This window comes from Pseudopipra pipra, chromosome 5 (genome assembly GCF_036250125.1).
Source record: "Pseudopipra pipra isolate bDixPip1 chromosome 5, bDixPip1.hap1, whole genome shotgun sequence".
Classification (NCBI taxonomy): Eukaryota; Metazoa; Chordata; class Aves; order Passeriformes; family Pipridae; genus Pseudopipra; species Pseudopipra pipra.
Genome location: NC_087553.1, coordinates 48127049 through 48151033, shown reverse-complemented (window position 1 = coordinate 48151033; position 23985 = coordinate 48127049). Strand labels below are relative to the sequence as shown.

At 34.6% G+C, this 23985-nt stretch overlaps 1 protein-coding gene across 5 annotated transcripts in view; it reads left to right on the top strand.

Annotated features, from left to right (window-relative positions):
* IMMP2L (inner mitochondrial membrane peptidase subunit 2) overlaps positions 1 to 23985 on the top strand; it is a 414978-nt gene that overhangs the window by 141122 nt on the left and 249871 nt on the right. The gene's annotated exons all lie outside the window — the stretch shown is intronic.

The following is a 23985-nucleotide window of genomic DNA, read 5'->3' as shown; positions in this document are numbered from 1 at the left end:
GATGCAGAGGTGGGATAGGCAGCTTTACCAAGTATGCTGGATCTCAAACACAATTTAATTTTTTTTCAGGTGGTGGTTTCCATTTTTTTCTAGTACTTCAGTCAAATAGAGTAATGAGAATCATATTGGAGTGCTGTATAGAAAAGAGTGAAAATATTTTATATCACATATGTTTATAATTTACATTTGATTGTCTTAAAAAAAATCAAATCAGGTAATTCTTGGAGTCACAGAGAAGAAATGTTGCATGACAGTAGTAGAGGTAACCTAATAAAAATATGCTTAATTTACTACCTTTAACTGTTACGCTGTTTGTGATCTTTCCTACTGCTACTAAAGTGAATTAATACAGTAACTTTAACATATATTCATAAAATTGCCTACACTGGTCAAAGATCATTATAAGGTTAGAAAATATGGGCTTAGGCTGTTTTGCACTGTTTAAGTGCAAAATGTTAAGATTTTATTTCTAATGGTATAAAATATTCTCTTTGATTACACTTTATAGTACATACTGCAAATTTCCTCTTTACTGGTGATCCCTGGAGTATCACTTGTGTCAGCAGATGTATTGCAGGACTGGATACAATCTCACAAGATAGTATCAAAATATTTTTGCTCTTCGGTTTTAAGAAGAAAATTAAATCATTGAAGACAAAAGTTTTAAAAGCCACAGATATGTTGGGCTTTTTTTATTAATTATTTATTGATTTTATATACTTATATTTGTCTCAGATTGGAAAGCTTTAATTTCATTGTCCTTTTCCCTTGTTATGCAAGTATTGGATTGCAAACATTAGGAAAATATTTGAAACTATGATTTCCTTGGAATTTATTGAAAATGGAGCCACTGTGGATCCTTATTGATAGAGTATCTGGAATGAATTAAAAAAAAAAAAAAAATTTTAAGTTTGCCGGGAAAATGTTGTTCATGGCTACATGACTAATTTCCTTGTTCCTTAATTCAGACAAATTTCAGTCTGACTAGACATATTTCTATTCTTCCATACTTCGATTTAGATCAGAATAAATTTTGTGGTCTCTAATGAAGAAATGCTCAGTTTGTTTAATTTTTTTATTTTTGAGAAATGATCTGTGGTTTGTGTGAAATCAGCTTTTAAAATACAAATATAAATTTACTTGGGGTGGATTGGATGTTTTGGGAAGCTTCAGGTCAGATAGAACTCGGAAGGGTGAGGTTGGAGTGTGATGATTTGTCCTGGTTTGGGAAGAGCGATACAGTTTTGGCAAATTTAGCAAAATAAGTGAAATGTTTTAGACATTTTTACTGATGGCTCAGCTAGGAGGCAAGTCTAACAGGGAATGGTAGCCAAGGGGAAATTGATCTGTGTATAGAACTCAGGCTACTTAACCAGGGAACTGTATATTCCTCTAATATTACTTTTTCAGGATGAAATGTTATCCTAGTGAATGAATGAATATGTTGACCTAGACGAGATTTTTTTTTTCTTACATATTGTAAAGATCTTCTGTAGAACACTGTGATCTAACCTGAGTGTACCTTTGATATTTTACTGTTTCTGTATAGTTACTTAGTTTCCAGCTGTGTGTCTCAGACTTTCTGAACCATGCAAGGATTAAATATACTGCTTGAATAGTATAAATGCATAGAGAGGATCCTGGATAAAATTGCGTGCTACTCTCCTCGTCAGTGGTGAGAAACATTTTATCTTTGGCATTCATGCCCCAGTCATATGTAACTTACCCTGAATTTAGTGTAGTGAACCACACAGTCACCCATGTAGCATGTTTCTACCTGGGTGAATCATTACTTACTGATCTGTTGCCCAGCACTAGATTTGACAAATGAGTAGGAGAAAGTTTGGTATCCAGACTATCAAAGAAATGAACGCATAAATATCAAAGCGTTAATTAAATTTAAAAAATGATTAAATATTTTTAGGAGCTTACTTTTGGGCTACCTTTTTTTGAATGTGTGGTTTCATTCTTTATTCAGATAGTTTTAAAGGAACTGTGTAAGTTATTGGATTTAGTAATCATTAATTAGTATTCGTTAAGTTTTCTTTCAGTGATTAGAGTTTCTTGAATTTTTTAACGTATGCTAGATAACAGAAGACAAAAAACTATGGGTGAAATAATTCTAGCAATTGCATTTAACAGGACTTATGAGATGAATTGATTCTTAGAATATTTCTAATTTGCAACCATATCTACTAGTTCCTGGTGTCTGTCCTAGAATCAGTGAACAAAAATAATATGGCATTATAAATATCAAAGTTTCCTATTTTATTCAACCAACCATATAGATGTTAAAATTACAAATTAACAAATGAAGAAGTCTTAAATTTGGATAGGAGAAAACTTTAGAGTATCTTCTTGCTGGAGCTCAAGAATAAAACCCAAGCCCTTCAGGTAGTCCAAATCTGTGAAACCTAATGTATGTGTAGGCTAAAAATGTCTGTGCTATGCTGACAGGTTAAAAGGGCTTGTAATGGCAAAAAAGTTTTACTTACATCTCTATAGACTGAAGTCTTTCAGTGGTGCAGAACTGGAAGTGCAGTATCATGTGATGTCAGCTCATGAGCACAGAAACCCAGGAGTGCCTGTCAGTATTTAATGGCTCTACATTCTCTCTGCTACCCCTCTGCCTCCATCTGTTTGCTAGAAAGATTAGATGCTTTTTGAATATTCTCAATTAAGTTAGAAGCTTTTTAGGCTTTTATCTACACTGTTTCCCCACTGATGGTGCCACTCAGTCTACTTTTATGTAGGCTGAACTCTACATGGTAACAGCTTTCTGTTTCAGAATGCTCAGTCCAAGCCAGCAATGCTCACAGTGGTGGTGGCAACTCTTGTAAAATATCCCAATGTTTTCAGGCCTAAAACATTCTTTAGGCAATGCGATATCATTATTCTGTCATTATCCCAACCCCTTTTTTCTACATTTTCAATATAATTATCCAACATAACATCAGCTGTGAGAGAAAACAGTCACATTTTTTAATTAAAAAAAAAAAGAAAAAAAAAAGGAGCAACAAATGGCATCCAGTTGTCAGATCTCAAATCTGTGTCCATTGCATATTATAATATAGTTCATTATGATATTCAATAGTCCTCTGATCAACAAATTTAGTTACAAATATTCTGAAAAGAGAGCTCAAAATCCCACCAATATCTTTTGAATCTGTGGCAGGCATTTTTTACCTCCAGGCTGCTTGCTCATGTGAAAGCAAGCACATTTTACATTTAAAAGCACTTCAGTTTTTGCTTGGAGTAAGTTCCTCTTGCAGCTGGCAAAGTCAGGATGACCTCAAGACTTTACAAATAAATATGTTTGCTATGTTTTCATTTTACTAAATATGGAAATTAATAAACATAAAAATCATCTTTTAAAAATAAAACACCAAATATGCCCCCAAATAAAAACAATCACGAATTGAAAATAACGTCTGTCTGATATGCCAGCTTTATTCTTTCATGTAGCATACATAATTTTTTAAAATCTCATTCATGGTTTTAAAACACAGCTACAAGTCTCCAACTTTTAACTCAGCCTAATCTCTGCAATTTTCAGAGCTGCATTTATAAGTAAAAGCACTTAGTGATGGCCATATCTCTTGTGGATTCATGGCCAACATTTGTGAGATTAAGATTTTAGTTTGGCCTGTTACGAAGAGGAGTGAAATAAAATGTAACTGTTCAATCAGCAGTGAGTAGTGTGTATGTGGTAAAGTTTACTGTTTTGTTGGGCAGACACAGTAAACAAATGTGTGTTTTCTCTTGATTTGATTGTGATTGATGGAGAAAATGTCTAAAAATGAAATTAAGGAAGAGAGGCTGTTATATTCTTTAGAACATGAAGTACAGTGTTAATGTAGTTCATATCTTCCAACAAAAAAGTGTGTGGTCTAGATTCCCTTTCTTTAAATTTCCATTAAATTTCTTTGTAGCATCTTTATAAAATTTTTTTAAAAGATAAAACCATTGGTGTTATTACATAGCATAAACTTGTGTTTAGTTTGAACATTTTGAGTGTGTTGTTTTTGTTTTAATGCATTTTCAGTCTTCCCATCCATTATTTTTTTTTATAATAGCAGATTGTAGTTTGATTTAAAGCGTATAATGATTTTAAAATTTCATAACGACTGTTTTAGAAATCTGAGCTGCATGGTAATTCATTTACTTCTGATATTAATTAGGTGAGTGTGTTTGATTGTTAGAAAGCTCCTTTTCCTCTAAATTCTGTTGATTTCAGCAGCATACACTAGACAGTAGCAGTGTACTCCATTTACTATTGCAACATGCAAAGATTCTCATGTGTTATGCTATATTAAAATATATTTTACTTGTTATCCTTTTTGTCTACACAAGTCCAAATCATATTCCTTCCTGTCCTGTTGTATTCCAAAATGGGATTACCTTTTTGAGGTAACTGAGATTCTGTAGGCTCATATATCTTATCAAAAATAATTTCTACATCTATCACAATCTTCAAAAATATATTACAGCTAATGGTTTGAGTACATTATGCAGTGTCTATGCTAACATGACTGTGCTATCTCAGCAACTGAGATTGAACTACTTTAGGCATCATTTTGATGCACTAAGAAAATCACTTGCAAAAACATAATGATACAGGTTTTGTCTATGGGTATTAAGTGTGTATCAAAAAAGGTTGCATATCTGCAGAAGGTTGTTGTTCAATTCCTTAATCATTGGTATGATTTTCAACGAGGACATAGTTCACAGATGTCTCAGGCTATTTGAGTTCTGATGATATGGACTGCCTCATTACAACTTCTGACTTCTGTTCATGATTTGTTTTTTGCTTGTTTGGTTTTCTTGATGCAGCAAAAGTGGAGACAAGAATATTAATGAAAAAAGAAAGTATCTCTGTCAGCTATAAAAAAATTATCAGGGAAACTCAGCCAAAAAGATTGTTTAATAGTATTTAGTCAGCTAAAAAACATGACAGCAAATAATTGATAGCCAGGTTTAAGAAGATATTTCTGTATCTAAACGAATGAATATGAAAGTAACATTTGGTTCGGTTCAAGACAGGCACCTGTTTGCTGTTTGCATATGAACTTTCTCAGCTTCCACTGTGACCAGGGAAGATCTACTCCATGTCCAGGCTTAAGAGCAAAGCCTTCACATTAGTGTAAAACAGTGAATTAAGCATATTTCTGTATCTGCTGTCAGGGAAAGAGCAGGGCAAGTTTGTAAGGAGGACAAGCTAAGAGGACGCCATGCCCACGTCGAGGGGTGCAAACATGGGAGCAGAGTCAGGATAGGGTATCAGGGTCTATTGACAGCTCAACACTCAGGAGCATCACAGAGTCTCAGCAGCAGCAAGAGCTGATGGGACCAGAGACAGGTCTGGACACAGGCTGTCTGTGTGAGAGGGCTGGGGACATCTGCCCCCAGCATGGCTGGAGCAGGGACTGTGGTGAAATGTGGCTGGGGCAGAATTGGGGGAAGCCTCAGGGAGGCAAGTAGGGACATTAAAGCCTCTGTGTGCCCACAAGGGCCCAGACATTTATCTAAAAAAAAAAAAAAAAAAAAGGCAATGTACTGCCAGCATTTGTTAAGTGACAAATTTGTTAAGAGACAAATGCCATATTGCTTTTTCATCTCAATATGTAAATCAAGTTTCTTAACAGAATTCCCATAAAACTAGTCAGGTAGGAGGCTTTGTTCTTCAGTTTAATAATTTGCTAATCATTCTGAGGCTTGTATCAACCCAGGGTTTAGTACTATCTGGTACCTAATTTTTGGTTTTGAGTGCAAATTATAATGCCAAGTTTTTAAGAGAGGTTGAAAAACAGGATGTTAGTCCCAGCAGGCTTTTTTAAGCACTTGGGGGTTTGTAAAAGGAGGTTCTTTAATGAACTCTTCTGCCATCTTTATTTATGTACATAGATTAGATGGATTTAAGAATTTGCTTGAGTAGAATCAGTGAGAGGTCAAGAATTACTTCTGCCAATCTTTTTTCTAAAAAAATCCAAATAACACAAGGAAATTGCTGTTTGTAAAACTAGAAGTGTAAGTTTCCATCTTGCCCGTTCAAGCCCAAACCGACATACATCTAAGATTTTTAATAATGCTGATAGCTTTGTCTGATGATATTTTTCCTTGGGGATTGACAGGATAAGCGGACAAATTCTAAACCTTCTTTCAAGATTATAGTAATGCCATAAAAACCAGTTTGTTTGAAATTTTTGCATTTCTGGAGAAGTAAATATATACAGAGAATTGTGTTAAAACTGAAAAAAAATCATACAAGGACCAACAAATTAGGGGGTACAGAAAATTATCTAGGGCTCAACTGGGAAAACTGTTGCCACTATTTTTTTTTCACTTGATAGTGATGAGAAATCTCTGGCATTACTAGCACTGCTTAGATCTCTGTACTTTAACAGTGGTGATCTTTCAGCTTATGCATTTCCATTTCTTATATCTAACCCCATTTTTCTTTTTCTTGTACCTGAGATCATAAAGGTTGGGGATTACTGGTGTACTTCTACTGCCATAAAAGTTAAAAAGTTACTGATAATGAACAAATAAGGATAGAGACCCTCAAGAACGCTTTGCTTTTTCAATGACTTTTCATCATTATCATTCATTCCAATAATATATATTTTAATGCATCCCCTACATGTATAAAGTTCACAGAGCAAATGTTTTCATTTTGCTCTGCTTTACTTTGTTTCTTCAGATCAGAAGTGCTCCAATGTCAAACTACTAACTAAAGGAACCTTAACATACATATGTCCAAGCCATACATTTTTCTTGTGAATCTGCATTGATTTTTCAATTTGTGGGCTGCTTTCACCTTTCCAGTCTGTAAAAACAATTATATGGAAATGTTCTTTTTTTTTCTGGGATTATTTATTTTATAAAATCATAAAATCACAGAATGCCTTGGATTATAAGGGCCCTTAAAGATCATCTAGTTTCAACTGACCCCCCTGCCAAGTGCAGAGAACCTCCCGCTTCCATTTATTTCTGAACTTATTAATTGGAGCAGCAGGACTTCCACATGGTAATGCAGTGTGGTCACATCAGCAGGACTCTGCAGTTTGCTACTCTCAGATAGTGTTCTGTGGTTGAATTATTATAAGCATCACTCTGAAGAGTTTATGTGCTCAGTTTGAAGATAATGCTACATTACAGCAAAGAAACAATACTTCAGTCTAAGAGAAGGCACGTTTCTGAATCAGATTACGTGATGGCTGGGTAATTTTGTGTGAATAATTCTGCTGTGTTTTGTCTTTAAACCAAAGAAAAGACAATACAGACTGCTTACTTAGGGTTAAGTCCTCTCTTATATGTGCTCTTCAAGTTTATAAGCTAAAAGTCTGTTGCATGGCTATGACTATTATTTCCAAACACTTGACAGATAGTATTAAAACATTTAATAATTAGAGAATTTACCCTTCTAGTATATGAAAAAATACTATACTTGTTGATGCCTTTAATTTAGAAATACCCATTAATGAAAACTTAGTGTAGTATGAATGACTCTCAGTCTTTTCAGAGAAATGAAAGAATATCACTTGTAATAGTTGCAGTTAGCAAGACTAGTTTCTTCTCTAATGATGTGAAGGTTTACAGTGTAGTGACCTATAAAACTGACTCCCATCCAAACCTCCTGTTTCACAGTTGCTACTGGACTGTTTGCCTAGCAACGTACTTAATGGACCCGTAGGGAATTTAGACTTACAGCTAAATGAGTGTAGGATGCTGAAGAGGAAGACCAGCAGTTTAGGTATGGGAAAAGTGAAGAGAAGAAAGCATTTTCTCTGACAGAATCCCGAAACAGAGTCATGTTGCACAGAAACAGATGCTTCATCCTTTCACTTTATCCTTTCACTTGCTTTCTAGATATCTATTAAAAAGTTCCTACTATGAGGGTAGGAAGGTAAGCATCTGTTGATTTTATTATCTTAAAGTCTAATTTTTTTTTCTTTTTATCTCCCTCCCCCAAATTGTCTTGGATGAAAAGAGTGTTAGAAAGTACGATGAGTAAGACAAAAAAGGAAAAAACATCTGGCAGAAATAAGCAAGGAAATTTCTGCTGATAATGGATGCCCTTGATTCTATCTCGTGTTGGCCTTTTTAGCCACCAACGCGCTTGCAACAAACGTGGGTAGAGCCCTTCCCAAATCTTCGTTCACGAAGCCCAGCCATGATGATGATGATGATTCTATTTGTCAGTCTTTCAAGAAAACTGCTATGAGCTTGACCACTAAATTAAAAAAAGAAGAAAAATGTCTTTCAACATTTTATGTGGTGTCTTAGGTGATATCTTAGATACAAATCAAAACAGAAATCAATTCTTTATATGGAGAGGTAATACTTTTAGACACTTGAAATCCAAATTAAGTTTTAGTTAATCTTTTTTCTAAATCTACCTCCGAGATACAAATCTCAGTTTGTTTTCTTCAAAAGACATACTGTCTTATTTTTTAAAATTTATTAAATTATTATTTAATAAATATTATTTACTATTCAATGGGAGGTTTTGCAGACTTCAAGTCCCAGATATGGCAAATATGGTTTGGACTTCATTTGCGTCATTTTTTTCTTCATATCTTATACATCAATCAGTTAAACTAAAAATACAACACCTTTTTATTGTGACCTTTTGACACTGTATTATAGCATTGAAACAGAAGGTTCTCCATATTTTAATTTTTTTTAATTAAAAAAAATTCTGCTGTTTAAATGGTACGCTGTAGTTCAACAGTAATTTGAGATCTGTGACTGAAGTTGTGTGATTTGTAGGATGTTAGACTAGATTAGGTCAGTAACTTAATGTCACTTTGAAAATTATTAGTACTGGTGTAAGATAATCACCAAGCTCATTCCATACACAACAAACTCAGGACACTAGGGCATTATTATTTTTTATGCAGTACTGCAAAAACATGCTCATAATACTTCAGTTTTGCTCAGGTCTGAAAAATGGGCTGCTTTCATTAGGCATGCAATCAAAAGGCAAAAATGCTTACCCCTCATGTATTATCCTTGCTGCAGGTTGTGTTCATTGTCCTCTTCAATACCTAAATTTCTTTGTAAGGAAGCCAGAACAATAATTGGGGAACCTCAGTGGGATATCCAGATTAGATTATGGATCATGCAGGTTATTTTTTTTTCTTCCCTATGGGTGGTTGAGAACTAACTATGATTGAGAAGGTCTTATCTCTTTAGATTCACTTTTGGATCCTGGGCATTATGAATATGAAAGTTACGCCTTAGATTTAGCCTGTTTTGTCTGCCCGCCTCCCCTCCCTCTCAGAAGTTTACCTTGTTTGTTACTATTGATTTTTCTTCACATGAAGTTAAAGTGGAGCACAGAAACATTCTATTGTATTTAGGGTTTTAATTACTATTATCTGAGAAAGTTTACCTACTTTAGTAACACAAATACCCCTACTGGAGTTGAATCTATTTAGTTAAAATGTCTTTCTAGAGAGAAAGCATTCCTTGAGTAGTCAGAATCACAGAATCATTTAGGTTGGAAAAAACCTTTAGGATCATCAAGTCTAACCATTAACCCAGCAGTGCCAAGTTCACCACTAAACCGTGTCCCTAAGTGCCATATCCACATGTCTTTTGAATACCTTCACAGATGGAGAGTCAAACACTCCAGTTGTAGCTGGAGCAGAAAACCAAAATTTGGCCTTTTGCTAGATACAGCTAGAAAGGCCAGCACAGGCCAGCACAAATTGTATGAATACATACATTTCAAATATTAAAAAATTACAAAATTTTCAAGATTATGAGATTGCTACAAATTAAGAAAAAATAAATAGTGCAGATTTTAATCTTTCAGAAGAGACAGAGTAGATCTAAATTTCTGCATTATTTAAGGAAAACAACAGACTCATCCCTACAGTAAGACTTTCTCAAAACCAAATGACACCTTTAGTATTCCCAAGGAAATGTGACAGACTCCATTAAAATTGCCTTATTGCTATTGATTTTGTGCAGATGGTGCTCAGATACTGGGACAGTAATTCTAAGATGAAACTGAAGAGATCAGATAAATGAATGAGTAAGGCTGAGAGATCTTTTTTAGTATGGAAATTCAGTATGGAAATTAATATCTTATTATAATGTTTGGGCTGTTTAGGAATGGCACTACTGAAGAGGAGAAAAATTTCATATGTAATATCAAATTATTTTAATGAGATAGCATGGAAGACTGAGGAACTCCAAAAAAACAGCTAAGGTGAATAGGCAGTCTAATGGAATGTAAAATTCATTAGTAACAGATGAACAGAAGAAATAGTAAGCTGAGGTACCCTAAGAGTTCCTAAGTGAATTCATTAAATTTGCCATTACCATATAGTCAGATAGAATGATGAATACAGGCAGAGATTTTCTTTATAAGAGAGACTTTAAAAACTACAGCTATTTCACTTGGTCAGTAGATGAATAAAAATGTTCTCTGGAGAAGTGTTAAAAAATAATGATTGGTACAAGGAAGGCAGTTAAATTGTGCTGGTTGCTGCTTCTGGAAACACAAGAGCAAAGATAACTAAGAAATTCAAAAGCCGCAAAATTATAAACTCTGTAGAAATAAAATTTGTCTTTTCACAGTATGTGTACTTAACTACTGGAACACAGGGCATCACTGATGCTGAAGAGAATTACTCAGATATAAAATACTGTTGTTATTTGCTTATTCTTTCTACCTTTTTTTCTGGAACAAATTGTGTCAAGTGCAGATATACTGGCAACTGTAAATAAGGGGTCTTTAGCAAACATGTTATGCCTGTGTGACTCCCTTGTCAAACTGAAGCTACATCTGAGTCTATGTGTACTACATCTGGGTCCATGTGTACTTAAACATACATAGGGGGAATTAATAAAAATACAGCATAAATGCCAGTCATTTGAGGAAAGCAAGAGCAAATTAAATCTATACTAGGTGGTAAATATGGGGTGTTTCCTCAGTGCATCTGCTCTGTAACACGTGTGCTATTTATTAATATAAAGTCCTTAGCAAGCATTCAAATGCTTTTCTTTAAAAAAGTGATTTAAAATAAAAGATAAACTCTGATTCACCAGAAATTCCCATTAATTTTCCTTGTTATACAAAAGTTGGTAATTTGATTTTCTGATAAGACCGTTCTAAACCTCTGTTGGTTTATGTAGCCATTGCATGTCACTTTATCAGAACAGAGAAAAGATTTAGGGAGATTTATAAAACTCTTCTAGGTTTGAAACTCATTCTCTTAAAACTGTGGTCTTTCTCTGGCTTAGTTAATTTTAATTCAAAGCCTGAAAAAGTTTCATGAAATTGCTTCTTTTGTGAGTTTCATTTTTTAATGTATCTGTGTTGTTTAGCTTGCACATTGACACCTAAAGTGATACCACTGAATTCATACCTTCGTGGAGTTAAATTTCAATGAAATACTTTCCAAAGGCTGGTTCCATTTTTGTAGCATCCTTGTAGGTGGTACAGGAGAGAAGTCTTTTTGAGGCATTCAATTTAGGCTGCTAATTAAAGCTGTTAATTTTATAATTATTGCTGTTAGCCACGTTACTAACCTTTTCAAACTCTCCAATCTAGAAAAAATCTCAATTATCCAATGTAATTACAGTTACTTGATTTTTAATACAGCCGTTTTTACCTTACCTTCTTTTTGTCTTTTGCTTATACAAAAATTTTATGTCACTCTATGATATTAATATCTAGGTGTTGCATGGTAGCTTAACTGACTGTAAATATAAGAGCTATTATTTCTTCAACATTAATGTTGAATCTAGCAATACATATGAAATGAGTTATTGCATATTGCCCAAAATGCTTTGCCAAGTTACATATAGTTCATAAGGCGCTTTTATTTAAAGAACATCAGGTTTTTTTGATGTGTGTGAAATAGAGCATTTCCTGATTTTTAGGAATGAGAAATTAATTTAGTAAAGTTTACCATTGATAACACTACTTTTGCATTTATGCACTCGGACTTTTTTGGGCACTTGAGTACCTTATTTTGAATATAGTTGTTCTTGATTTCTACTCTGAAAAGAAGTTGATAGAGCAAATGATGCATTGACTGCAGCACTATGGTTCTGAGTTTATAGGCACTTACATGCCTAAGTATGTGCTGAACTTTATTCTAGTATCTAGTCTTAAAGTCAATAACTGCAAGATTGGAAAATTGTGAACATGACCTTACATAAATTAACTATATAAGGGTAATCTAAATGCTGATCTTGGATGGTTTTGTTGTTTTAAATGAGGGAATCAAACTTATATCATCCATTGTTTGTAGTAGTTGGTGGTTATTATAGGTAACAGTAATGTATGTTACAGGATGTACGCATCTGTGATTTTTACATGTAATAAATAGGCAAGAGATTAGGAATGAGTCATTCTCCTATGAGATTATTGTGAATCAATCTTTTAGTTTTAAATAAAAGGAAGAAAACAAGGGTGTATGAACTAACTAGTAGCTCTTAAAAATTGAGAGAATTGGTCAGTATAATATCTTGAGACAATTTGAAAAATGAGATTTCTAGTACACAAAATTTGAATAAGCAGTTGAAAATATGGATGTCTCTCTCCTGTTTTTAACTAGATGCACTATATTGTGTTGCACACAAGGGAAAAATATCCATGTACTTTATAAAGCGGTAATTCATGCTGAGAGGATATGAGCAGTCATTCAGAGAAGAATTGATTTTATAGTATTGTAGACTAGGTTGGAAACTTGGGCATTCATTGCACTATACGCTATTAAAATTTATATAGAGAGTTCACATTAAAGTGGCTGTTTTAATAGGAAAATATTTTAAAAATTATATTGGGCCATCTTAACCATGGAAGAGGTTTTTTACCAGTATCTACAAGTCAACGGAAATCTCCGTAATGGTAAAGTATATAGAATAAAAATATTAGAAATTACCAAATATTTTGACTTCCTGTGCTTAAATAAATTGTTAAGAACTATAAAAAAAAATTAAGAGCTTTCGTATTTCCCAGAGTAATGTGAAACATTTAAAAAGTACCCTTTATAGCTATTTTTTTTAACTATAATATAAAACTCTCAAGCTTTGACAGAGTTAAAAAAAAAGAATCATAGAATAGTTTACATGGGAAGGAACCATTACGAGACATTTAGCCCAACCCCTGAGTAATGAACAGAGATAATCAATTAGATTAGGCTGCTCAGAGCTCTGTCCAGCCTGACCTTGAATGTTTCCAGGGAAGGGGCATCCAACCCCTCTCTGGGCAACCTGTGCCAGTATCTCACCATGCTCACCGTAATGAATGTCTTCCTAATATCTGATCTAAACCTACCCACTTTCAATTTAAATCCATTACCTCTTGTCCTGTCACTACATGCCCTTGTAAAAAGTCCTTCTCTGGCTCTTTTGTAGGCCCCCTTCAGGTATTGGAAGGCTGCTCTAAGGCCTCCCTGGAGCCTTCTCTTCTCCAGGCTGAATAACCACGAACTTTCTTAGCTGTCTTCATAAGGGAGATGCTCAAGCCCTCTGATCATCTTTGTGGCCCTCCTCTGGAATTGCTCCAACAGGTTCACATTCTTATGTTAGGGACCCCAGAGCTGGATGCAGTACTCAAGGTGGGATCTCACCAGAGCAGAGCAAAGGGGCAGAATCCCCTTCCTTGACCTGTTGACAATGCTACTTTTGATGCAGCCGAGGATATGTTTGGCTTTCTGGGCTGCAAGCGCACATTGCTGAGTTATGTCCAGCTTTTTGTCCAGCAATAGCTCAAGTCCTTCTCCTCCTATGTGTGGACTGCTCATATAAGAAAATAAATGGTGGCTTGTCTGCAGTTGAGATAAACGTGAAATTTGATTTAAGGAAAGGTATCAAGGTAATGATGCAGTTGAATGCATGCTTAGTATGAAATTACGTTAAATAAGTTGCGCTTACTGGTCTGACTACTATAAACCAGGAAGAAACTGAATCTGCAAGAGAATAGAGATTTCCTTGTCACTTATCTCACTGGTACTTTAGTATGGAGTTAAAAGGTAGATTCTATGGAATAGAAGGAGGAGACTACATAAATAGAAGATTTTGAACAAACATCGACTTAAATATTGCAAGTTCTTCCATCATTAGCAATTTGACAAAAGAAAGGAACTATTGCTGCTGTAGCATGATTGACTTGTTAGTTTGAGGAACAAGGGTTAATGGAGACCTATATGATTCAAGACTTTAAGAAACAGATGCTCTAAACATAACTTAAGTCTTTGCCTATCATATTTTCCATTCAGTTTCTAACGGAAGCCTAGAAGGTATCAGGAATAGACATAAAGATAGATCTTAGACTGTCTGTAACTGGGTTAAAATTTGGCACGTGCTTTAGGAGAGGATGTCAAGATCACAGGCATCAGCTGCAATACAGAACTAAGAGCTAGTAGTCAAACAGACTTACTAAACTAGCTTTTTGTGAGAGAAGAATGCCAAACTCAAGTCAATGTAATTAATTATTGTTTTAAATGAAAGAGGATAGCAATATTAGAAGGTAAAATGAAAATAATAGTTGTTTTAAAAAACATACTTTCCCCTAAGGTTGCATGGCTAATTAAGGTGTGGTTCTCGTGAATTAGTTCTTCAAGATTATAAGATTTTGACCCTGGTTGGTTCTGTCAATTTGAATGGTTATTAGGATCTCAAAGGCAGAAGCACAGGTTGTTCACTTTAGTATATGGCAGTTCTTTTGCCTGTGGATAAAAAAAGCAAGTGATTTCAGTGGTGTAGTATGTTTGAAGTCCTAGAGAAAACTAGAAGTGTTTGTCAGATCCAATAAGTCTACCCCTGATCAATTCTTATTGCCTGTGGTGGTGATGTGGCGGTGAGAGTTTACTTTGTGCTGTAAAGGGGAAAGAAAATGTGAAAATAATTTGGGAAAGTTCTCTAATGAAATTTTTAAATTAGAAGCTATTTTTTAAACTAGGAAAATTTTATATATATAGTAATTGTGAAATTGAACCAGTAATCACCTCAAATATTTACTTATAATTTATAATAATTTATAATTATATTTACTTATAATACTCTTATTGGTAGGATAACCTTAAAAATTCTGTTAGAGATGCTGGATCCTATGAACTACTGTATGCCGGCAAGTTTTTTTCTTTAGTCTGGTAGAATCAACCTTGGTGCATTGTAAGACTCAGGGAGGCTCCTGTCCTGGTGCCATAAATGAGGTGTTGCTCTGGTTCTCTTTCCCAGGGGTCCGGCCAGTGGTGAGGCTAAGCACACATCCTGCACAGTCAGAAGCACGCACCATGCAGTACACACATTTAACTGACCACATAGACCAACACAGAGAGAAAACAATTTCTTTATCAGCACCAACATAAGCACACAAACATGAACAGCATGAATCACCTGATCTTGTTCCCCCCCAGCCCAACCAATCAGAACTGGAGTTTGCTATTGCTCACATTCAAACTCATCCACTCATCCATGGTTTTTAGACACTCAATCATTTCACCCAGAAGTGTATCCCAATTTTTTACAGTTACTGGCAGTGAGAGCTATGGGTCCCCCAGACCTGCAGTCCCTCTGTAATTACTGGCACTGCAAAGTCTCATCCAACAGAGGCTCCAGGTCAGCCTGATGTTCTGTAGTAGATAATGCACATACACACACAGGGTAGACAACATACTTACACAGAAGATAGTTAGGACTAGAGTGCAATGAGATAGGACAGATTGTGATGATCAGGTGCAACATTTTACAGACAAATGTACTGACCAGCCACTGGCTTACATGTAAGTGACCTCTTTTTTTTGCTTGGAATCATGAAATGGTTTGAGTCAGAAGGGGCAATTAAAGATCACTGTAGTGGGTTGACCCTGGCTGGATGCCAGGTACTCGCTACAGCCTCTGTCTCACTCCCCTCTGCAACTGGACAGAGGAGAGAAAAAAAAAAGCAAAGGATTCACGAGTTGAGGTAAGAGCTGGGAGAGGTCACTTACTGATCACCATCATGGGGAAAACAGACTCAAAGTGAGGATATTATTTGGGTTTATTACTAGCAGGGTCAGAGCAAAAGGGTGAGAAGTAAAATAATCTTAAAAACACCTTTCCCCCACCCCTCCTTCTTTCCATGTTCTCCCTCCTCCCCTCCAGTGGTGCAGGGGGATGGGGAATGGGGGTTACAGTCAGTTGTTGTTTCTGCTGCTGTTCAGGGAGAGGAGTCCTTCCCCTGCTCCCCTGGGTCCCTCCCACGGGAGACAGTCCTTGATGGACCTCTTCAGCATGAGTTCATCCCTCGGGCAGCAGTTCTTCCCAAACTGCTGTCCCATGGGTCGCTTCTCCATGGGGTGCAGTCCTTCATGAATGAGCTGTACCGCTGTGGGTCCCCCACAGGGGCCACAAGTCCTACCCAGGAAAAACCTGCTTCTGCATTTCTAGATGCCTCTAAATGGCAGCCCTGTGGTCAAATATATTGACTGCATTCTCCAAATTAGTGTTGTCAGATTGACAAGGATTTTGTCTTCTCCAGGTCATTGATAAAGCGTTAAGCAGGTTAAATCCCAGAATAGAACCCTGAGGAACACCATTTGTGGCTGGTCTTTAAACAGTACATATCATGGACCACTATCTCTGGAGCGTGGAGTGATGTTATCCAGACCACCCTGGGTAGTACTGTGTATTTTTGCACCTTTGTGTATGCAGTCTAGGTGGGAATGATATTAATAGCCTTTCTGTCAAACTAATAATGTTGAAATGCACTTGGACCCAAACTAGAAAAGCCTTGAAGTGCTTCACAGTACTTTATGGACTTCCTAACTCAGATCTCTCCAAATTGCATCCAAGAGGCATCTTTACGTGTAAATATATCCTCAGAGACTCAACAGATTAGCTCTCTTTTAGATACAGACACCTAGTTGGCTTATTCAGTCTCTCTTACTTCCAAGTTTTCACTGAGTTTTCAATTAGTTTACTAACAGTTGTAAAATGGGTTAAAAAAAAAAGCATCCTTTTTTTTAAAAAAAAAAAGGTTTCTGTTACTGTATTCTGACTGAGTCTTTTACATCAGTCAGTATTTTTGTATATAACTTAAATATATTGACTTGTATAAAGTTATATTAATTAATATTAAACACAATCATTCTTGTTTTCCCTCTTTCCTCTTCTTAATTTAATTGGTTTTGTTTTTTTGTTATCCCCTCTACTCCTGGTCTTCCCTTCTCTTTTTGTTCAAGCTTTTATTCTTTGAGACAATGATTGGCTTCTTTTTGGTGGAGTAAGCTTGCTTTGGATATGATTTAGAACAAACTTGAATGCATTCCAGTGTCTTTTGTTATTGCCTTTAAATGGATTTTTAGTTAATCCTTTAGAATTAATTATTTTTAAAGAACTTTGAGGCTTCTTAAAAACAACAATTGAAATTGCTGTGGTGCTGGTAATTTTTAGAAAAATCACAGTCCTTAATTGGTTATTAGTCGCATTATAATTGATACTGTTAAGCAGCTCCTGGACCTTGAGCTTTGCCTTTAATTAGAGGCAGTAGTGTCTCCTTCCCTCTGAGATTTCTTTATGAAAGTATTTTGCTTAATAACAAGGGTTATCAGCTTCCAATTGTCTTCTGAATGAAACCTCCCAAATGACACTACCTGTCACTGCCTTCCTCATATTAGACAGAATTTCCAAGCATGCTCTTTTTCATTGCTTAAGCACTGGGTTTTTTTCACTTTCTTATAAATATTTTTGTACTTCTTGTTTTACAAATCGTATTGTAACTTTTTCCTTGACTCTTGGTAAATTATGTCTCATAATATGAAACAACCTTATGAAAAAAAGGTCAAGCCTCCTACCTTTAATGATTGTGTCTCCAGGATGGGCTGTCAGACTGTGTCTTCACTTGCTCCTTTTAAACTGTTTTTCCTATACCATTCCTCTATCCTACTTTTCCCCTTCACCATCATTAAAATTACTTGTAGCACATCTTCATTCCTTCAACTTATTTTTTCTCATATTTATTAAGCTGATGATGTTGCAAACTTGTTCTTTTAGCAATTTTCCCCTCACTGGAAACATTTTTACAACTCTCAGAAGGTTTGTTCTAAAATATTTGTACCATCCTATGTTACACTTTGGTTTTTACCTTTGACTTTTCTACCTTTGAGTATCTAAGGTTTCTGGTTTTTTCCTCACTTACATGGTCTGTACTTTATTTGTTAGCAACACATTATAAGGTTTGTAATGTACCATTTTATGTTTTAAACCATTTTTTTCCTTTCTCAGATTTTCTATTTTCTGAATATTTATGCAATAGTTTCCACAATCCTGTTTAAGGTAAGCCCCTATTCACCATAAAGTCATCACATTACACGTAAAGTTTGTAGTATTTAGTGTAAGTGTTCTAGCAAGAGGCATTTAGATTGTTTTATACATATCCAGTGTGGTAGAATGTTAATTTTGGCAAGGGAAAAGTAGAGTTCTGTGCCAGAATGATAAAGAAGTGGTATCTTACAGTAATTTAGAATATATTGTATGGCATATTATTTCCTTTGTAGTTAGATAATATCTGAACATACCAAAAATTTCCTTCCTGGTTCTTAATTTCCTACACTATCTAGTATTTCTTTGATGGTTATGAAATTAATCCTGAAACAGGTGCTCTCCACAAAATATTCTATTCTAAGCATTTTAATTAAATAATATTTTTTTCCCATTTTGTCTTAATTAAAAATATATGTAATGTTTTCAATTAAATGAATGACATATATTGCACTTACACCGTCTTTAGTAGAGCTGTGCAGATGCAAATTTGTGAGGGCTCTCAGGTGGATAGGTTCATATGGCCAGGCTTTGGCTCATCCAGGGACACACTTTGTAATGTCCAAAACACCTTAACAGGTTAGAGACTAGGATGTTAAATTCAATGGGAATTACACACTGAAATGCTTTTGCTAAATGAGGGAAGTATTGGTGTACCCTTGTCTACCACTCAATGTGGTGGAGGAAAAACCCACAACTCTTTGACAGTATATTTCTGTTTCTTTTATTCTAAACTCTTACTTAATTGCAGGGGGTTTTATCTTTGTTGTATGTGTGTTGGTGGGACATGTTTTTTGGTATATAGCTTATAAATTTTATATGCTTTTGAAAGGCTGGCTGGATAATAAGATTATTCTCTTTCTGTTTTCCCTTTCTAATAATCCAGACATTGTAAAAGTTACAAATAACTTCAAATTACTCTACCTGTAGTTGACATCCTCCATTTAAATCAGCTTTCCTAAGACTAAGGGAGAGAAAGGGAGCTTTAGTTAGCATAATAGCATTTAAGCAGAGCTGATGCTGAAGTGGGTTGGGGAATAGACTTCAGAGTTTTCAGGGTTGCAATTTTCCTCTGGCTACACTTGAAATTTATCCTCAAATCCACAAAACAATTAATTTTTTTTTCTTTTTTTCCCCCTTTCATTAAGAATTATAAAATGATAACAAATATCATAGACAAGGATACTCTGTACGTAGCCTGGGAACTCTGACAGTAGTCTAGTTCATAGGAGCCTTCGAAAAAGATGAAGTATTACTGAAGTAGAAAATAGGTAAAAAGGAGGGCTGCTGCTGTGATTTTGTGTAAGAGCAAACTAGATTAATGCTAAATGAAGGAAAGAAATGTGAAGGGTGAAAGTGAGGTTGAATTTCTTGGAAGGAAGAAAAGAAAGTAATTTTTAATTAGACTTTAACAACCCAAAAAGCAACAAGGTGAATTGGACATGATAATGTAAATATATATTTACAAGTGTTGTGATAGTGGACAGTCCTATTCCAGATTTGTCAAACTAAAAGTCTGGAAGTTATCAGGATACAGTTCATCCTAGCTTGGATAATGAAATCCTCTTACACAGCTGTAGAAGAATTGGAATTGAAATAGTGGTGTGTGTCATGTATTTTAGGTATTGATAGTTGAACTTTTGCAAGCAGGTATTTTAGGAAAAAGCATTGTTTCATATTTTGGAATACATTGTGTGACACATGAATATTCAATATAGCACTTAGTTTGCTAAAAATGGGAATGCACTTATCATGAATACCTGTAGAGCAATTATGAAATAAATTATGTAATACTTTAACATCCCATTTTATATTAATTGTTAAGGGAAGATTAAATTAATCTAAGAGACTACAATTGATAGTAACAGTTTGATTTAATTTAATCCTTTTATTACCTGGTATGTAAAGCAAAACATAGTTGATTACCTGTAATCCAATGATGGTTTTTGCTTTGCTGTAGTAGTGAGACTAACTTTGAATAGTTCGGTTTTATTTGGCATAGTTACTGGACATTTTGCACTTAATTAAAAGTAATAATTCTTACTCTATTTGTAGCCCTTCTATATTCCATTGAAATGTTAGAATGTATAGGAGTAGATGACTTTCATCATCTGGTTTTGTGGCCTATAAAATCATTCCACCATTATGTCAAAGCATCTTTTAGCTGTCTTTAATAGTCTTTAGACAATAACCCACTTTCTTTGGTGCTATAAAGGATTCAGCTGTATGTTTTTAAGGTTAGCTGATATTAGTGCTAGAGACAGAAACAAGAAGAAATTATAAATGTTAACAGCACAGAGTAAAAATTAATTAAAAAAAAATAAGAATTTCTGACAAGATTCTACCCTCAAATGTTATTCCCAACAGCCATCTCAAGGAATCTGACGTGCTCACTTGCTAAATGACAAAACTGTAAGCCCTTTGACCTGTAAAATGTAGTACATAACTGCTGAAAGGTTTTCTTTATAGAATCTAGGTCTGGACTGGAAGAAACGTGTATAGATGAAGACATCAGCACTGAATTTGATGTAGTTTTGTGATTCAAAAACATTATGGCTATTTGGAGCACAGTGTGAAATTGTCATCAACACGGATAACGAACAATACGTAAGAGTAAGGCAGATGGAGTTGTTTTCCACTTATCTAAACTGTAATGTTGAAAAGAACATCAGCTATTTTGGGATCAGGAATAGGCCATCTGCCCAAATTGCCTGCCCTTTCAGCTTTATCTTACTCCCATATTATTATTTTCATCTGAATGTCATTACGTTTTTCTGCTTTGTTTCCTTGAGAGATGCTTCATCTCATTAGCTGATCAGCTTGACATCACATTTTAAGGTCTTTCTTTAAAATTTTTTATTTCTCTATTCAAATATTTTGCCTTCAAATATGATGTTACTTTGGTAATTTTTTTACTAGGTCAGACAACATCCGTCCTTACTGGCAGCATTGAAAATGTGATGAAGAAGCCACAGGGATCATGGAAGGGAACAGAGCATTTGTAGGCAAAGAATTTGTAGTCCTTTTCAAGGCAACGAAAAGGACTTTAGGAAAAAGAGTAAAAATAATTGAAGCCAAGAGACAGAAAAATAGGCAAGTGAGAGAGATTTGTAAAAAGCATTTTTTAGCTGCCAGAGGAATTTAATTTGTAGTTTTCAGCTTTGTCTGAAGGAAGAAATGACTTAATAAAAGATTCAGTTGCTTTGAAGGTACTTCAATATAACTGCAGCTTTATATATCTCTGAGAATATTGTAGTCAAGTAGGTACACTACATTAATTTAAAGTTTTTCTTGAGTGTTCAAAAGAACAAGTCCTTTAAACATATTGTTCAATTGGCTTAACCTTCTATCTCTTTTTGATCACCCTGGCTATACAAATGAAATATTACTTAATGTAACCAGAAAGATAACATAACCATAGTCAGCCATGTACTATACGGTCTGTTTTCATTATTCATTACTAGTTCTACTGTATGCTTATGCTATTTACAAAGGATGCTTGTCTATTTTGTCTCAGAATACTGAAGTGCAGCTAATCATGGACAGAATCTAGTCTGATACTTTATATTATTTTCACACTGCCTTATAATGCAAGCATTGAAGAAGACTCAACTCCTTTAGAATGTTTATTGAACGTAAAGTGAATAGCTCAAGTCTCAGTTCCAAAGCACAGTTCTCACTAGACAGGTTATGATTATATATTTTAACATTCCAATCATGCAAATCTTGCCAACTTTCAGTAATTAATTTATCCATATAAATAATTGCAATTTTCTTGTTTAATATTGAACTTCTATGTCATATGTATAATGAAGTTTGGTATTTTTTTTCCTTTAATCTTCACAAATTTTGTAATCTAGATTAATTTTTGTCCTTTTTGTGTCTTGATTTTATGTTTACTGAATGTTTAGATAATCTCTCTTGTTTTTATAATCCCTTTTTCTGTTGTAGCTTAGCATTTTCCCTGAGTATCTATGTAGCCTTTTCCTGAGAAAATTGGTTTCAATTATTTCCAGTGGTATTAAGCTGAAAGCTGTTCAAATGACACATTTGGTACATTATTAAACTGACCTACCAAAAAAGTTGATTTGGAAGGTCAACCAATATTTGAGAAAGATGTGGGTTGTTTCTTTTCCTACCTAGTGGTTCATTCCAATACGTTTTTACTGCTGCTCATGGAACTCAAAGATACTCTTAAAAGATCACATGTATCTATCACTTCCCCAACAGTTTGATTCAAGATGTCTTTCTGTAAGGTATTTTGTGATGAAGTCTCATGATCTTCACTAGGTAACACCAGTAATTTTTTTTACTCTGGATATGTTTCTAGTCATCCTATTTCTTACTTCTAGAAAAACTGCATGCAATTGTTAAACTGTTTCCAAGCATTTTTTCTCATCTTTAGCATGAGGTGAATTTTCAGTCTCTTTTTTGTCTCTAGTGGTTTGTGTTCAATGGCTATCTTCTCTATCCCATTTAACTATATCCTTCAAAATGTCTTCTGAAGTTTTAATAATGAACTTTTCATACTTATTATACACTTTCTGCTATGTAAAATTTCTTATCTTGTCAGTGCCACATATCCACTCCATTCAGTTCAATAATATGAATGCTTTTCTTTCTAAAGTCTGACAGAGTGATGCTTTTCAGTTTTTTTCTCTCAACTCTTCTAGGACTGTCTAGTATGTGAACTTATACTGTATAGAAATCCCTTTCAGAAATGTCTCTTCTATCTTCAGATAACAAATAATATCTTAAAGATTATTGTTTATCATTGTGTCTTTTCTATTCCTGGCCAGCACAAGATTGTGGGAAGGACCTCCATTTCTCTTTTAAGTTATCTTGAGGTCACTGTTTCAGGTTACAGAAGCAGAATGAGTTTTATTAGTGAATTTTGGAAATGGAAATTTCCTTTTAGGATATAAATTAACATTTTTTCTGCAATCTTTTATCTAAGTTTTTTAGGTAGTGTTTGGAGCTGTGATTTCACAGCACTGTAGCTAAACTAGAAACTGAAATGTAAATATGTAAGTGAGCATTTGGCTGTGTTAGCTGATGAAATATTGGAATTTATTTTTGTAAATGTTTTATCTTTTTATGAATAGAACACTACCTTTCAGTCTAGCAGCTGACAGAAAAAAAGTAAGATAAACTAATTAAAATGTCTTTTCAGTATTGTATTTTGGGTATTGCCTAGCCAGGTATTTTAAATGCTTATGTTTGTCTTCTCTCATTAGTAGTACATTTCAGAATAAGGTTTGCTGTCAAATGCCAAGGAGAAGTTAATCTATTTCTGAGCTACTATTTTCTGGTTTGAATAACCAGTAAGTATGGCTTTTAATGCATTGGATTCCTGAGAGATATCTTTTAAATAAATGGAAACACAGGTGTGCAACAATGCTTTTCTGTTTCTGAGAAAATTAAATATAGTTTGTTGTCAGTTCCTACCTCCAATAAAGAGAGTAAAGATGCCAATTAATGAAATACGTGAAAATTTTAGTCCTGTGCCTTGTGTAGAAAAAAACCACAACCTTCTGGTAAATGAAGAGATTATGAAGAAGTATATTATGCCACTACTAAGAAGTTATTTGTACATTTTTTTAACCAATTCTACTTTGCTGAAAAAATTGTTGCTAGATTTTTTTGGCATACGTTCATGAAATAATGCAAGTTAAATATGCACTAAGCTATTAAAGCTAGAAGATGGATTTATTA